General features: G+C 41.5%; 1 long non-coding RNA gene across 3 annotated transcripts; it reads left to right on the top strand.

Annotated features, from left to right (window-relative positions):
- The first annotated feature begins 681 nt into the window (after positions 1–681).
- LOC134314628 (uncharacterized) lies at positions 682–15,728 on the top strand. 3 transcript variants are annotated; one of them, XR_010012410.1, is made up of 5 exons: positions 682–919; positions 1,763–1,860; positions 5,921–6,685; positions 15,284–15,402; positions 15,516–15,728. It is a non-coding gene; the product is annotated as an uncharacterized LOC134314628 (long non-coding RNA). The 3 variants fall into 3 exon arrangements; XR_010012409.1 differs by lacking the exons at positions 15,284–15,402; positions 15,516–15,728 and having other exon boundaries at positions 682–779; positions 5,921–7,669; XR_010012408.1 differs by lacking the exons at positions 15,284–15,402; positions 15,516–15,728 and having other exon boundaries at positions 5,921–7,669.
- Positions 15,729–17,194: the final 1,466 nt, after the last annotated feature.

The following is a 17,194-nucleotide window of genomic DNA, read 5'->3' as shown; positions in this document are numbered from 1 at the left end:
CTAATTGTTGAAGCTTTGTAGGTGAGACAAATGGCTTTAACCACAGAACCAGTTTTGAAATTTTTTGATCCGTCGAAACCTACGAAAATCTCAACGGATGCCTCAAAAAAATGGGCTAGGTGCTGTTTTGCTACAGGCAGAGGGTGGAAACTGGAAACCCGTAGCATATGCCTCCAGAACAATGCCGTCTGCAGAGAGAAATTATGCACAAATTGAAAAAGAGTGTTTTGGTTTGGTATTTGGAGTGGAGAGATTTCACAGCTAGGTCACACCTTACTGAATGCATCACTACATCTCATTTAGAAGCACGACACAGGGCTTTGTACATATTGCATACATAGGGAGACTCCTGAACAGGTACTTCTTCACTGTGAGGAACATGCTATACAAATACATCACCTGTTTGATTTACTTAAGGTCTCAAGGAATTTTTTTTAAAGGGATTACTGATTCAAGGGACAGGGATGAGTCTGATACATAAACAAATTGTTCTGTTTCTAAAGAACATAGAAATGTACCAGTTCATTTAGGGTTATTAAACAGATCACTATCCTGAAGTCTCGCTTCACACCCCAGCGCAGTAGGTGGCGGTAATGCACCTGAAGTTGGTCTGCCATCCGCCATTAACCTGAAAGAGGAAAAAGAAGAGCGATAGACGGTAATGCAGAATAGCGGTAATTTTCCATCTGTCGTTCATTTACAGAAGAAGAACTAACACGGCGCGGTATATCAATAGCGGTAACACCTGTTTACATTGATGGGACTTCGTACGGCGGAAGGTTTGAATTAAACTAATAAAACTAATACAACTGTACAGTGAATGCAAAGTGGACAATGGCAGAGGAATCAGATGGTTATATACGGGATCATGAGGATTTGGATGAAAATGACAATGTTCTGGGAGGAAATTAGGAAAAAAGTAAGACGAAGATCAGAATTTAGCAGTAGTAATGAGTCCATAGACACAGTTAAAAGGAGTAAGTCTGAATTAAGAACTAGAGTCAAGGAGCCAAATAAAGAAGTTTGGAAAGTAGTTATAGTGTTTGAACAACAAGCAGGGCCAGATTTACACCCCATTCATGTTACCAAAGCAATAGAGAAGGAAATAGGTCAAATTAATCATGCACGGTTTATGGGTAATGGTAGACTATTGATTTTTGCAATGTCTGAGGCTCAGCGAGGGGCGATCTTAAAAAAGACTACATTAAATGGTACTAAAATAACCTCGCACATCCCAGGAATAGCGGCAAAAAAAAAGAGGAGTAATATTCGGGATTCCAGTTTCAGTATCAAATGAAGAGATCAGTAACCTGAAAGGGAGAAATAGTTAATGTGAAACGCCTGACTAAAGGTAAAGAGAAAACAGAAAGTTTGTCAGTGCTGCTCTACTTTAAAAATGAAATGCCTACAAAAGTCCAAATGGGTGTCATGTGCTACCCAGTAAGAGAATTCACTCCCCCTCCATTACGGTGTTTTAAATGCCAAAGATTCGGTCATATAGCTGCACAATGTAAAGGTAGACTAAGATGTGTAAAATGTGGGGGTGAACATGAATATGGGAAATGTGGGGAGAATGTTCAGTTAAAATGTTGCAACTGTGGAGGTCAGCATAGTGCTGCTTATGGAGGGTGTGAGAAACAAAAGGAAGCAAAAGAAATACAGAAATACAAACTGACTCATCAAGTATCATATGCAGATGCAATCAAAGAAATACACAGAGCTAAGAAAGACACTAATACTAACAATACTGTCTCTCCAACAGAGCAAACTTCTAGGACACCAACAAGTAATATCTACAGTTCAAACACAGTGAGACAGAATAATGAGAACCATATGAGAGAGATAACACAACAGACAAAGGTAGGCTTACCAAGGTCTAACCAAGTATCAGAATGTTGTAATTGCAAAACAAGAATTTCCAATGAGACTCTGTTGATTAAGAAAAATTAATTTATAGCATTTATCTGTTCCATAGTCAATGTCACAATGCAACACACCAGAAAAAGTGACCGAATTAGATCAGTTGTAGAAAATGCAAATGATTTTTTTGGGCACAACAACTAAAGCTGATGAGATTCATGAAATGTTAAATAATAAATATGGAGAGTCACAAACTGGCTAAATATTTAATGGTATTAATCATTCTTCAATGGAATGCAAGAAGTTTGATTGCAAATGGGCAAGAGTTTAAAAGATATGTTCACGAGCTAACTAATAAACCAGATATTATTTGTATACAGGAAACATGGTTAAAATCACATTTAGATTTTGTTTTAAAAGGCTACAACAGCATAAGGCATGATAGAGGAAAAGATAGAGGAGGAGGATGTATAACTTTTATCAAAGAAGGAGTATCATACAGACATATAAAAACAGCTGAGGAATATGAATGTATTGTGACTGAAATTTTTAATGGCACTAATGGTAAATATACAATTATTAATTATTATAACCCATGCAAAGTTTTAATTAATGAAGTATTGAAAAACATTTTCAAAAGAACTCATAGAGAAATTTCGTGTGGGGATTTTAACGCCCATAACAGTCTATGGGGAAGTAAACATACAGATTTAAATGGGGAGGTTGTTGAAGAAATGATTAATGACAGAATGCTTGTATGTTTAAATAATGGTAACGGAACACGGATAAATATATACAAAAATGAAACATCATGTATTGACCTGACTTTAGTTGATAGGAAAATAGCCAATATATGTGAATGGGAAGTAGATCAGAACACAAGCATTGGTAGTGATCATTTCCCTATCTTCTGTAAAATTGAAATGGAGTTGAAAACTGAAAAGAGTTACATTCATCATAAATGGCATTTCATAAAAGCAAACTGGGAGAAATATAATCAAAGTTGCAATGAAGAAATGAAAAATATACCTGAGACAGACCAATCTGTAGATCAGATGAATGATAGTATAAGCAGACTCATTCTCACTGCAGCTAGTCAGAGCATTCCTATTAGTAAAAGTCAAAAAGAAAGAGTAAATGTTCCATGGTGGAATGATAAATGTCAAGAAGTCATTAAAAACAGAAATAGAGCTTTTAAAATATTACGTAAAACATTAACTGTAGATAATCTTATAGAATATCAAAGGAAAAAGGCACTAGCAAGGAAAGTAATAAAAGACGCTAAAAGAGAATCTTGGAGGCAGTTTTGTTCTACAATTGGAGGAGAAACAACTCTGGATAAAATATGGAAGATGATTAAAAGGATATCAGGCAGATATAAACCAACAAGTATCCCGGTACTAATAGATAACAACAATATTAAAGCTATATCAGATAAAGGAAAGGCTGATATGCTGGGTAAAATGTTTGCCGATGTCCATAAAGGCGATCACTTAGATGAATGTTTTAAAAAAAGAAAAGAGGATATCTTAAAAGTAAATAAAGGTATCCTAAATGCCAAAACAGAAACAGGAACTATACTGGATGAAGAATTTAATATTTCAGAATTGCGAATGGCTGTAAATAACACAGCATACTCATCACCAGGAACAGACAATTTATGTTATCCAATGTTTAGGAAACTCCCTGATGAAATGCTGGAAAAGATCCTAACACTATTTAATAAAATTTGGAATGAAGGTAAATTACCTAAAATATGGAAAAAGGCAATAATTCTTCCATTTCCTAAACCAGGAAAAGATCCAAATAATCCAGGGAATTACAGACCAATAGCTTTGACCTCACATTTAGGAAAGCTCATGGAAAAGATGGTAGTTACTCGTTTGAACTACTTTTTGGAAAATAAATATTTGGTTAAAAGTTATCAAACAGGATTCAGGAAGAGTAAATCAACCACTGATGCCCTAGTAAAACTCTGTAATGAGATAGAGAAATCATTAATTATGAAAGAAGTAATGACTGCAGTCTTTCTTGATATTGAAAAAGCTTATGATACTATGTGGAGGGAGGGTCTATTAATCAAACTGGAGAAGATTGGGATTAAAAATAAAATGTTCAACTACATTCTTGACTTTTTGTCACAACGCACCTTGAGGGTCAGAGTAAATAATGAACTATCAGAAGAATTCATGGTGGAAAGTGGAATTCCCCAAGGGAGTGTAATCAGTCCTATTCTATTTAACATCATGATAAATGATATATTTGGAAAAGGAAGTGAAGGATTATTATATGCTGATGATGCTGTGATTTGGAAAAGGGGACGTAATGTCTCATATATAGCAGAAAACATACAAAAAGAAATGCAAATATTAGAGCAATGGGAAATGGACTGGGTTTTTAAATTCTCCATGCAAAAATCTAAAGTGATGTTTTTTACTAGAAAGAAAGTACCAGACAACTTTAAAATAATGTTATATAACCAGCCACTTGAAAGAGTGAAACAATTTAAATACCTAGGAATCTGGATGGATGAAAGAATGACATGGAAACATCATATAGTACATGTAGAAACCAAATGCAAAAAGGTACTAAATCTCATGAGGATGATCTCAGGGCAATACTGGGGTGCAGACAAACAATCCTTGATGAATATATATAAAGCACTAATCAGATCAACCATAGATTATGGATGCATAGTGTATAGGTCAGCACGCATAACATCTCTCAGAAGATTAGACAGGATTCAGTATAAAGGAATAAGGATTGCTTTAGGAGCCATTAAAACAACACCTACATGTGCACTTCTAGTAGAATCTAAAGAAACCCCACTCAAACTAAGATATGATCAATTATCCTTAACATACTGGGTAAGGCTGAAAGGGAGTGTAAGTAATCCATCTTTATCAGTTTTAAATGAATGTTGGGAATATCAAACAAAGAGTAATGGCTTTGGATGGAACATTAATAGCACAGCAGAAAGGTATGGAATTAAAGATTTTAAATTTAGTCCTGCATTAGTGATGAGTAGGGTTCCACCATGGATACTACCAACTCCAACTGTTGATATTAAATTACTGAAAGAAAAGGCAGAGCAACCAAATGAACAAAGTCTTGCAGAATGCAGTCAACGGTACCTTATATCTAAATATTATGGTTTTCTCAAAATGTTTACAGATGGGTCAAAAGATCCAGAAAATGGTCATTGTGGAATAGGGATCTATATTCCAAATTTTAAGAAAAAGTATGGATACAGAGTAAGCAATTTTTTTTATCAATTTACTTAATAGAAATGATTGGAATAATAACCGCTCTGAGGTGGTTCGAAGAAATCAAACCAATTAGATCAGTTATATGTAGTGACTCACTAGCAGTTTTAATAAGCTTTGAAACAGGTAAATCAGTAACAGAGGATTTAGCTATGGAAGTTAGGCATATTTTACTGAATTTAAAGAACCTTGGAATAGTAGTTCAGTTTTGTTGGGTTCCATCACATGTTGGAATTACAGGAAATGAAATGGCTGATAGATTAGCTAAAAAAGCGCTAGAAAAAGAACATATAGAAATTAAAATTCCAATAGGGAAATGGGAAGCCAAAACCAAAATTAAATCTGAAGTTCTACTGAAATGGCAAACTGAATGGGAAGCAGAATATAATGCCAGGCAATATTATTCAATTCAAGGAAAGGTATGGGGGAAAAGGACAACATCAATAGGTATCAACAGAAGGGAAGAGATTGTATATAGTAGATTAAGGTTGCGTCACACAGGTCTTAATAACACACTACGGTTAATAGGGAAAGGCAATGGGTTATGTAATGTATGTCACGTCCAAGAAGATGTAAATCATGTATTATTTAACTGCAATAAATACACAGAATATAGACACCAATGGCAAGAAAGGGAGGAAGGGAATGAAATAGAAAATATTCTTAAAGAAGAAGGGATGCAGCGTGACAGAATTAAATCATTAATTATATTCCTTAATGATACAGGTTTAATTAAAAGAATCTAAGACCTAGAAAACATAGCCTGCTAAGTCCCTTTACACACTCCTGTACAGTAGGTGGCGGTATGCACCAAAGAGATGTCACCCGCCAGTAAACCAAGAAGAAGAAGAAGAAGAAGAAGAGCGATGATCGTATCGCAGTATCGATAAACCCAACGTGACTGGTTAAGTTATTTTGTTCAATAAAATTGTTCAAGCTAAACTAAATGTTTCTTAATGTGTACTATTATGTGTATTGTGTGTACTGGTATGTGTATTGTGTGTACTACTATGTTGTACAATTTTATGTATGACCAAAGCAAATTCCTGTGTAACATACCTGGCGAAATCAAGTGATTCTGGTTCTGAATGTATTTAAGGTTAAAAAACAAATTGCAGCGTCATTAAGTCACTGCTGTTATTGTAATGAGTCACAGTGCAGGTGATCACCAACACTACATGCATGAACGCTACATTAGTGCAAAAAATTGCAAAAATTAGTGGTGTGCGATACTGCAAAATTTGCTATTGATCCGATACCAAGTAAATACAGGGCCAGTATCGCCGATACCGATCCAATACTTTTTACTTATAAAGCAGTTTATTTACTTTCATGTAGGGAACAGCAGTGAGTCATGATTTATGAGGTGAATGTATCATCAATTTGCTTTCACTAATAAATGATTGTGTTCATGTAAGGGTCCCGCCGGTGCAGTCGACCTCAAACAGTCAGACTCCAAACTCAACCATGGCCAAGACCAAAGAGCTGTCGAAGGACACCAGGAAGAAAATTGTGGTCTGCACCAGGCTGGGAAGAGTGAATCTACAATAGGCAAGCAGGTTGGTGTGAATAAATCAACTGTGGGAGCAATTGTAAGAAAATGGAAGACATACAAGACCATTGATAATCTCCCTCGATCTGGGGCCCCACGCAAGATCTCATCCCGTGGGGTCAAAATGATCATGAGAACGGTGAGCAAAAATCCCAGAACTACACGGAGGGACCTGATGAATGACCTGCAGAGAGCTGGGACTAAAGTAACAAAGGCTAGCATCAGTAACACACTACGCCGAGAGGGACTCAAATCCTGCAGTGCCAGGCGTGTCCCCCTGCTTAAGCCAGTACATGTCCAGGCCCGTCTGAAGTTTGCCAGAAGAGGATTGGGAGAATATCACGTGGTCAGATGAAACCAGAATGGAACATTTTGGTAAAAACTCAACTAGTCGTGTTTGGAGGAAGAAGAATGCTGAGTTGCATCCCAAGAACACCATACCTACTGTGAAGCATGGGGGTGGAAACATCATGCTTTGGGGCTGTTTTTCTGCAAAGGGGACAGGACGACTGATCCGTGTTAAGGGAAGAATGAACAGGGCCATGTATCGTGAGATTTTAAGCCAAAACTTCCTTCCATCAGTGAGAGCATTGAAGATGGAACGTGGCTGGGTCTTCCAGCATGACAATGATCCCAAACACACCGCTCGGGCAACGAAGGAGTGGCTCCGTAAAAAGCATTTCAAGGTCCTGGAGTAGCCTAGCCAGTCTCCAGACCTCAACCCCATAGAAAATTTGTGGAGGGAGTTGAAAGTCCGTGTTGCCCAGCGACAGCCCCAAAACATCACTGCTCTAGAGGAGATCTGCATGGAGGAATGGGCCAAAATACCAGCTACAGTGTGTGCAAACCTGGTGAAGACTTACAGGAAACGTTTGACCTCTGTCATTGCCAACAAAGGTTATGTTACAAAGTATTGAGTTGAACTTTTGTTATTGACCAAATACTTATTTTCCACCATAATTTATAAAAAAAATCTTTAAAAATCCTACAATGTGATTTCCTGGATTTTTTTTCTCATTTTGTCTCTCATAGTTGAAGTGTAGCTATGATGAAAATTACAGACCTCTCTCATCTTTCTAAGTAGGAGAACTTGCACAATCAGTGGCTGACTAAATACTTTTTGGCCCCACTGTACATGGAAAGAACAGGTGAACAGTTGACTCCTAGCAGAAGTACAAAAGACACAAGGCTCAGATTCAAATTTAAATCTCTTCTGAAATAGCTCACTAACTGGATATATGTTAAACACAACTTTGTAATGTGTCTCTAACCTTAGGAGCAACTGGCAAAGACTGATACAAATAAAAAGCTTTGTCTCAAAGCCTTTACGAGTAGTTTTTACACCATATTTTACTACAAAACAGTTGTAAGATAAAAACATCCATCTCTGTCCAGTAAGTCTTGGACAAAGAAGATACCTCTTTCGAACCATTCAGCTTTAAAAAGAGATTTACTATTTATTGTGATAAACCTTTTATTCCAAAGTAAAGACTTATGGGGAGAGAAATTGTGGGTAAATATCATCTTCCAGAAAAGGATCACCTGCTTATGGAAATGTGCTAATTTTAAAGGGACTCTTGACAATTGATTGTCACATTTAACAAGAAATTCAAGGCCACCCACCCTTTCAAACAATTTGTTTGGAATATGAAACCAAAGAGACTGTGGTTTAGTAATATAATCTTTCAGCCATTTAATCCTGAGCATCCCGAGAAAAGATTCAAACTCTAAGGCATTTAAACCTCCCTGCACATAATCTTTAATTATTTGAGATTTCCACAAGTAATGAGTTTTATTCTTCCACAAAAAAAGATAATAGAGTTGGCTGATTTAATTACTTTTTGAGAAATATATAAGGAATGACATGGATAAATAAGTCTTGACACTCCCTCAATTTTAGACAAAAGAATACGACCAGAAATAGACAAGTGTAGTTAACCACTGATTCAGCAAACTTTCCATTTTTGCTAATCTGGAAATTAAATTCAACTCCTCTCTTTTGTCAACATTTTTAATTAAAAGAACACCTAGATATTTAACCTCTGACCTTACAATAATATTAGCAATTTCTTTTTTATGTACAACTATGAATTGCCAGTATTTCACATTTTTTCAGGTTTAGAGACAAACCGGAAGCTTTGGAAAAAAAAGTTTATTTTATCAATAACTAAGGGAACTATATCACTATTCTTTAAAAATAATGCTGTATCATCAGCAAACTGACTTATAATAAATTCTCTACCAAGGATGTCTATACCGTAAACAACTTCAGACTTTTTTATATGAATAGCCATTAACTCTACTGCTAAAATAAATAATAAAGGAGCGATTGTTATGATTTGGGGTGGAAGGACCCAAGGATGCAGAGGGTTTTAAATTAAAGGGTTTTATTTACAAATAATAAACATAATATACAATAAAATAAAGAAATAACAAGAACAAAAAACACTTCGGGGAATCCCGAAGGCAGCCGGTGATGCCAGGCTGAAAGAAACAAGGAAAAAACATAAAGGGGAAAAAAGGGGAAGCGCGAGGCGCGAATCCTGGTCGCTCACCTCCTGGCTGGGAGCTTAAGCACGCTGCCACAGCAACGCTGAGAGCAAAACCGCTCCCAGCACTAAAGAGGCGAAGCGACCGGGTTCGCGAGGTGGGAAACCTTGCGCTGTTGGCCGAAGAAGGGGGGTAACACCGCCGGTAGTTGAGTGGCACGGCGCTCTCCAGCAGTTTGTGCTGGTCAGCGCCATGCCAGCTACCGGGTGTGATTAATTGCGGACTTAAACGACTAAATGTAACGGCGCTGTCACCAGCCAGAGTGGCTGGGAAGTGGCCGTTTATTAACAGCGCTCCTGTCACCAGCGCTTTGCGCTGGGAAGGGGTCGAGTTCCTCTGGGCGCCCCAATGGATATCAAGGTGGCGGCGGCACGGCGGCGGCGACCTGTTGGCGACCTAATGGCGGCGACCAGGCGGCGACGGCACGGCGGCGGCGGCTCAACGGCGGCGGCACAATGGCGGCGGCACGGCGGCGGCGGCGACCTGGAGGCGGCCCAATAGCGGTGGCCCGGTGGCGGCGGCACGGCGGCGGCAGCACAGTGCGGCGGCACAACCTACAATAAAAATAAACAAACATAAAAGGGCACCGCAGTGCCAAACAAACTGAAAGAAAGAAAAGAGAAAATGGCCAACAAAAGCAGAAGATGCGACGGCTGCAGCTCTGCACCTCTCCCTTAAGTAAGGGAAGGCACAAGGCACAGCTGCAGCCCGTTCGCCCTAACGAGCTGGCCAGGTATTTAAATAAGCAGCTCGTTTCTGCTCTGTAAGGCCTGTGGTGTCAGGGAGAGATGGCACATTCCCCTGACGCCACAGAACCTAACAGCGATAGGACAACCTTGGCGAATTCCCCTATTAATTTTAAATTTTGATGATGAACCATGGGTAAGAGATATACTGCTGTAAATGTCATTATAAAACATAAAAATTACTTTGCAAAAATGAGGACCGAATCCTAATAATTCCAGAGTTTTAAACAAGAACTTATGTTCCAACGTATCAAAAGCTTTAAAGAAGTCTAAGAATAAAATTAAACTTTGTCGAGGTATCAAAAAATCGTAGTCAAGCATATCAAGCGCCAGACGAATATGATTGTGAATATGTCTACCTTTACTGAAAGCAGACTACGTTTCGTCAATTAACTTATTCAGCCCCCTTTTCAGTCTGTTTGCATATACATGTGAAAGCAACTTATAGTTGCAAGAAAAGAGTGTTATGGGTCTCCAGTTATCAAGATGTAATTTATCTTTATTTGGCTTTGGGAGGAGAGTGATTAAACCATGTTTCATGGTAGGAGACATGGTAGAACTACCTATACAGTCTTTAAAGGCTTCAAAACGTTTTTTATAACAGGCCAAAAGTGTTTTAAGAATTCGACTGTAATGCCATCAAGTTTGTAGAAATAGAATTTACTTTTATTGCCTAGGTCAATCAAACAGTGGAAGATGCACTTCAGACAGAGATGGTCCTGTCTGCCATACAGATGCAGGACCAAGTATATGAGGCAGTAAAGAAAAACATGCAAGCCTCAAGGGACAAAATAAAAGCCAAAAATCAAGCTTCCAGGGCTGCAACTCACACTTTTGTTTTTGGGGAAAAGGTGCTGAGGTGAAACATTAGAAGTCAGCAGAGGAAAGGAGGGAAGTTAGAGAGAGATTTTCTGGGACCCTTCACAATTACCTCTTTACAAGGCAAAAGTGCTAATTTAGTAAATGCTGAAGGTGTGAAATTCACAAAAATTAGTCTGGATCACTTGATTCCAGTTGTGGAGGAAGTAGCTCGAATTCCCCACAGACTCAAAAGGTTAGACTCAAAAAGTTCAGCACCTCCAGTAGAAAGCACAGCACCTTTGGTCCTTAGCACAGCCCCTTCAGTCCCAAGCACAGCACCTCTGGTCCAAGATACAGACTCTCCAGGCCAATGCACAGAATCTCTAGTTCCAGGCACAGATTTTCCAGTCCCAAGCACAGAATCTCCAGTCCCAGGCACAGAATGTTCAGTCCCAGACACAGAATCTCCTGTCCCAGACACAGAATCTCCTGTCCCAGACACAGAATGTTCAGTCCCAGACACAGAATCTCCTGTCCCAGACACAGAATCTCCTGTCCCAGACACAGAATGTCCAGTCCCAGACACAGAATCTCCTGTCCCAGACACAGAATCTCCTGTCCCAGACACAGAATCTCCTGTCCCAGACACAGAATGTTCAGTCCCAGGCACAGAATGTTCAGTCCCAGACACAGAATCTCCTGTCCCAGACACAGAATCTCCAGTCCCAGGCACAGAATGTTCAGTCCCAGACACAGAATCTCCTGTCCGAAGCACAGAATCTCCAGTCCCAGGCACAGAATGTTCAGTCCCAGACACAGAATCTCCTGTCCCAGACACAGAATCTCCTGTCCCAGACACAGAATGTCCAGTCCCAGACACAGAATCTCCTGTCCCAGACACAGAATGTCCAGTCCCAGACACAGAATCTCCTGTGCCAGACACAGAATCTTCTGTGCCAGACACAGAATCTCCTGTCCCAGACACAGAATCTCCTGTCCCAGACACAAAAGCTCCTGTCCCAGACACAGAATCTCCAGTCCCAGACACAGAATCTCCAGTCCCAGACACAGAATCTTCAGTCCCAGACACAGAATCTTCAGTCCCAGGCACAGAACCTCCTGTCCCAGACACAGAATCTCAAGTCCCAGGGACAGAATGTCCAGTCCCAGAATGTCCAGTCCCAGGCACATAATCTCCAGTCCCAGACACAGAATCTCAAGTCCCAGGCACAGAATCTCCAGTCCCAGACACAGAATCTCCAGTCCCAGACACAGAATCTTCAGTCCCAGACACAGAATCTTCAGTCCCAGGCACAGAACCTCCTGTCCCAGACACAGAATCTCAAGTCCCAGGGACAGAATGTCCAGTCCCAGAATGTCCAGTCCCAGGCACATAATCTCCAGTCCCAGACACAGAATCTCAAGTCCCAGGCACAGAATCTCCAGTCCCAGGCACAGAATCTCCAGTCCCAGACACAGAATCTCCAGTCCCAGACACAGAATCTTCAGTCCCAGACACAGAATCTTCAGTCCCAGGCACAGAACCTCCTGTCCCAGACACAGAATCTCAAGTCCCAGGGACAGAATGTCCAGTCCCAGAATGTCCAGTCCCAGGCACATAATCTCCAGTCCCAGACACAGAATCTCAAGTCCCAGGCACAGAATCTCCAGTCCCAGGCACAGAATCTACAGTCCCAGAATCTACAGTCCCAGACACAGAATGTCCAGTCCCAGAATGTCCAGTCCCAGGCACAAAACCTCCAGTCGCAGACACAGAATCTCAAGTCCCAGAATCTCCAGGCACAGAATCTCCAGTCCCAGGCACAGAATCTCCAGTCCCAGAATCTCCAGTCCCAGGCACAGAATCTCCAGTCCCAGACACAGAATCTCCAGTCCCAGGCACAGAATCTACAGTCCCAGAATCTCCAGTCCCAGAATCTACAGTCCCAGACACAGAACCTCCAGTCCCAGGCACAGAACCTCCAGTCCCAGGCACAGAACCTCCAGTCCCAGGAACAGAATCTCCAGTCCCAGAATCTCCAGTCCCAGAATCTACAGTCCCAGACACAGAATCTCCAGTCCCAGACAAAGAATCTCCAGTCCCAGGAACAGAATCTCCAGTCCCAGAATCTACAGTCCCAGACACAGAACCTCCAGTCCCAGACACAGAATCTACAGTCCCAGGCACAGAACCTCCAGTCCCAGGCACAGAACCTCCAGTCCCAGGCACAGAACCTCCAGTCCCAGGCACAGAATGTCCAGTCCCAGACACAGAATCTCCAGTCCCAGAATATACAGTCCCAGACACAGAACCTCCAGTCCCAGACACAGAATCTACAGTCCCAGGCACAGAACCTCCAGTCCCAGGCACAGAATCTCCAGTCCCAGACACAGAATGTCCAGTCCCAGACAAAGAATCTCCAGTCTCAGACACAGAATCTCCAGTCCCAGGCACAGAATCTCCAGTCCCAGGCACAGAATCTCCAGTTCCAGACACAGAACCTCGAGTCCCAGACACAGAATCTCCAGTCCCAGAATCTACAGTCCCAGAATCTACAGTCCCAGACACAGAATGTCCAGTCCCAGAATGTCCAGTCCCAGGCACAGAACCTCCAGTCGCAGACACAGAATCTCAAGTCCCAGAATCTCCAGGCACAGAATCTCCAGTCCCAGAATCTCCAGTCCCAGGCACAGAATCTCCAGTCCCAGGCACAGAATCTCCAGTCCCAGACACAGAATCTCCAGTCCCAGGCACAGAATCTACAGTCCCAGAATCTACAGTCCCAGAATCTCCAGTCCCAGGCACAGAACCTCCAGTCCCAGGCACAGAACCTCCAGTCCCAGGAACAGAATCTCCAGTCCCAGAATCTCCAGTCCCAGAATCTCCAGTCCCAGACACAGAACCTCCAGTCCCAGACACAGAATCTCCAGTCCCAGGCACAGAATCTCCAGTCCCAGGCACAGAATCTCCAGTCCCACACAGAATATTCAGTCCCAGGCACAGAACCTCCAGTCCCAGGCACAGAATCTTCAGTCCCAGGCACAGAACCTCCAGTCCCAGGCACAGAATCTCCAGTCCCAGGCACAGAATCTCCAGTCCCAGACACAGAATGTTCAGTCCCAGGCACAGAATCTCCAGTCCCAGACACAGAATCTCCAGTCCCAGAATCTACAGTCCCAGACACAGAATGTTCAGTCCCAGGGACAGAATCTCCAGTCCCAGACACAGAACCTCCAGTCCCAGGCACAGAATCTCCAGTCCCAGACACAGAATCTCCAGTCCCAGGCACAGAATCTCCTGTCCCAGGCACAGAATCTCCAGTCCCAGGCACAGAACCTCCAGTCCCAGGCACAGAATCTCCAGTCCCAGACACAGAATCTCCAGTCCCAGAATCTCCAGTCCCAGACACAGAACCTCCAGTCCCAGGCACAGAATCTCCAGTCCCAGACACAGAATCTCCAGTCCCAGGGACAGAATCTCCAGTCCCAGAATCTCCAGTCCCAGGCACAGAATCTCCAGTCCCAGGCACAGAATCTCCAGTCCCAGACACAGAATCTTCAGTCCCAGGCACAGAATCTCCAGTCCCAGGCACAGAATCTCCAGTCCCAGGCACAGAATCTCCAGTCCCAGACACAGAATCTCCAGTCCCAGGCACAGAATCTCCAGTCCCAGGCACAGAATCTCCAGTCCCAGGCACAGAATCTCCAGTCCCAGGGACAGAATCTCCAGTCCCAGGGACAGAATCTCCAGTCCCAGAATCTACAGTCCCAGACACAGAATCTCCAGTCCCAGGCACAGAATCTCCAGTCCCAGACACAGAATCTTCAGTCCCAGGCACAGAACCTCCAGTCCCAGGCACAGAACCTCCAGTCCCAGGCACAGCAGTTCCAGTCCTAGACACAGAATCTTCAGTCCCAGACCAGACACAGAATCTCCAGTCCCAGACACAGAACCTCCAGTCCCAGGCACAGCACCATCGGTCCCAAGCAAAGCCAGTGCTCAATCTATCACGTTACAATGATCTTGAGAATAGTAAGTTGATTCATAAAAATAGTACTAATGTTAATAAAGTACTGCATAAAAATTTTTTAATGACCTTTTGTCACAAGGGGCAGTCGTAGGCTTGTGTTTAAGGAACCAACCTTGCGACCGGAAGGTCCGCGGTTCGATTCCCGGTGCCGCCAAGTCATGATACGGCTGAAGTGCCATTGGGCAAGGCACCTAACCCCCAATTGCTCCCCGGGCGCTGTGGAGGCTGCTCACCGCTCCGGGCATGTGTGCCCACTTCACTATTGTGTGTGTGTATGTGTGTTTCACTGCATGGATGGGTTAAATGCGGAGGACCAATTCTTCTGTGTGCAAGCATAGTGGCAAATAATCACTTTCATACTGTGTATTTAAAATACTTTCTTTTCTGAGAAATGTAGCTAACTTGTGTACATTTTCCAGTTCTGAACAAAAAAAATCTTGGGATTAATGTTATTTATCTCTTTCATAATTTTGGCAGTCATCAGTGCAGTTTGGTCTGGTAGAAGTGATTGTGTCCTGATGGCCAAAATTGGACCATATAAAATCTTTGGGACGGACATAGCACACCTTGGACATGGCAGAGAACTGGAGAGCGAGGTACAATATTCTAAAGTTTCAGTCTATAAAATATCATATAATAAAATAAATATGCTATTGGTGTTTTAGGGTTCCAATATTTAGCTGTTTATTCTGTTTGTTTTTTTCCAAAGGTTATTAATTATTTACAGGGACAGTGGTAGCCTAGTGGGTAGAGCTTTGGGCTATCAACCGGAAGATTGGGGGTTCAAATCCAGGCTCTGCTATGCAGCCACTGTTGGGTCCTTGAGCAAGGCCCTTAACCCTGTCTGCTCCAGAAGCGCCGTAAACAAGCTGGGATATGCAAAGAAATAATTTAATTGTACTGTACAACTGTATATGTATATGTGACAAATAAAGTATATCTTCTCAATGCATACATTTTTACACTCGTGAGGAAGCATAACCAGGAGCACGAGGGCAAGGCTTACATGATTGACACCTTTGCAATGACCAAAATATGGCAAGGGTCATATCAAATGTTAAAAAAGGTATGGTAATTACAAACTGAGTCTATGTGGGTTTTTACAAAACATTTTCCTAATCTAATTTTAAATGTGTTTATTGAGCTATATTGCTTGTATTCTGTATTGCTTTTATTAATCTGTTTTTTTTTATTATTCAACTTGTGTGATCCAAGCCAATGTATGGTTCTTTTGGGTGTCATAAATGAACATAATCACTGGACTATTGCTGTGAGTATCCATAAATACACCTCACATTAATAGTAACTGGGAAACAAACCTGATTAAATATGTAACAAATGGATGTCTTTATAGTATGAAAGACTAAGTACACTGCTGTCAGGGTACCCACTAACCCATCATCTGCTGCATCACACCTCCCTTACTCCTATTCCCCAGTCTAATGATTTTACCTGCCTTCCTTTCTGTAGGCCTTAGCCACTTCCTCCTGCATCAGATTCACATCTTCTCACCTCTTTATATTTCTTTCACCTTCCTCTCTTTCCCTTCTGTCGGTTTTTGTTTGTTTACTCTCTGCACCCTCTTAGTAGCTTCCTGTGCTACCATCCAGCATTCCTGCCTCTTAGATGTCCCATTCTGTAGGAGGCTTGTATTTGAACTCTCACCCATTTCTTCTTTCAAACTTTTTTTGAGTCCCTGTTTTTTCTAATAAAGTCCTTTGCTGCACCTTACCTGCATTCATCTCCATTCCAGCAGATCAGCTGCAGTTCTTTAAGCAAGGACGGAAAAAGGTGTAGGTAAAACTTGTCAAACACAATTATGACTCAAGATTCTCTCTTAAGATCATTTCTAGCCCTACTTAGACCCACTATGCACCTCTTTGAAAATTTGTGTTTACACTTCTTTTTTGCATATTAGTAAAGAAAGCAATATAACAGACCACCCTTTAGGCAAAAAATATATTATAATTGCCTACAAAAAAAGGAGCAAGTCAGAGCCCCCGGAAGAACTGTGGTAGATTCTCCCAGATGCTCATTAAAAGATTTGACACACCAATGATTAAAACATCTTTTCATAAATACTGCCTAAGAAGCATGTTTTGGTATGCAAAAACTAATGTACACGTTGTGAATTGTTCATTTTTAGGCCATTTATCCATCTAAAATACATCTTTTTTTTGGATTCCCTGGGAGAGTCCCAAAAAAAAGTAAACCAGTGCCTGGAAACCACAAGGTAACGAATTGTAAGCAGCACTTGTAGTATGTTGGCTGTGGGAATAATTTAAATCTTACATAAATCAGTGTTTTTATAGAGCCTTTAGGAGGAATAGAGGATGCAAAGTTTCAAGGTGGACATGTGACACTGTTCCTCACCCAATGCAACGTGAT

This window comes from Trichomycterus rosablanca, chromosome 5, assembly GCF_030014385.1.
Source record: "Trichomycterus rosablanca isolate fTriRos1 chromosome 5, fTriRos1.hap1, whole genome shotgun sequence".
NCBI classification, from domain to species: domain Eukaryota; kingdom Metazoa; phylum Chordata; class Actinopteri; order Siluriformes; family Trichomycteridae; genus Trichomycterus; species Trichomycterus rosablanca.
This window is presented reverse-complemented; position numbering and strand designations above follow the sequence as displayed.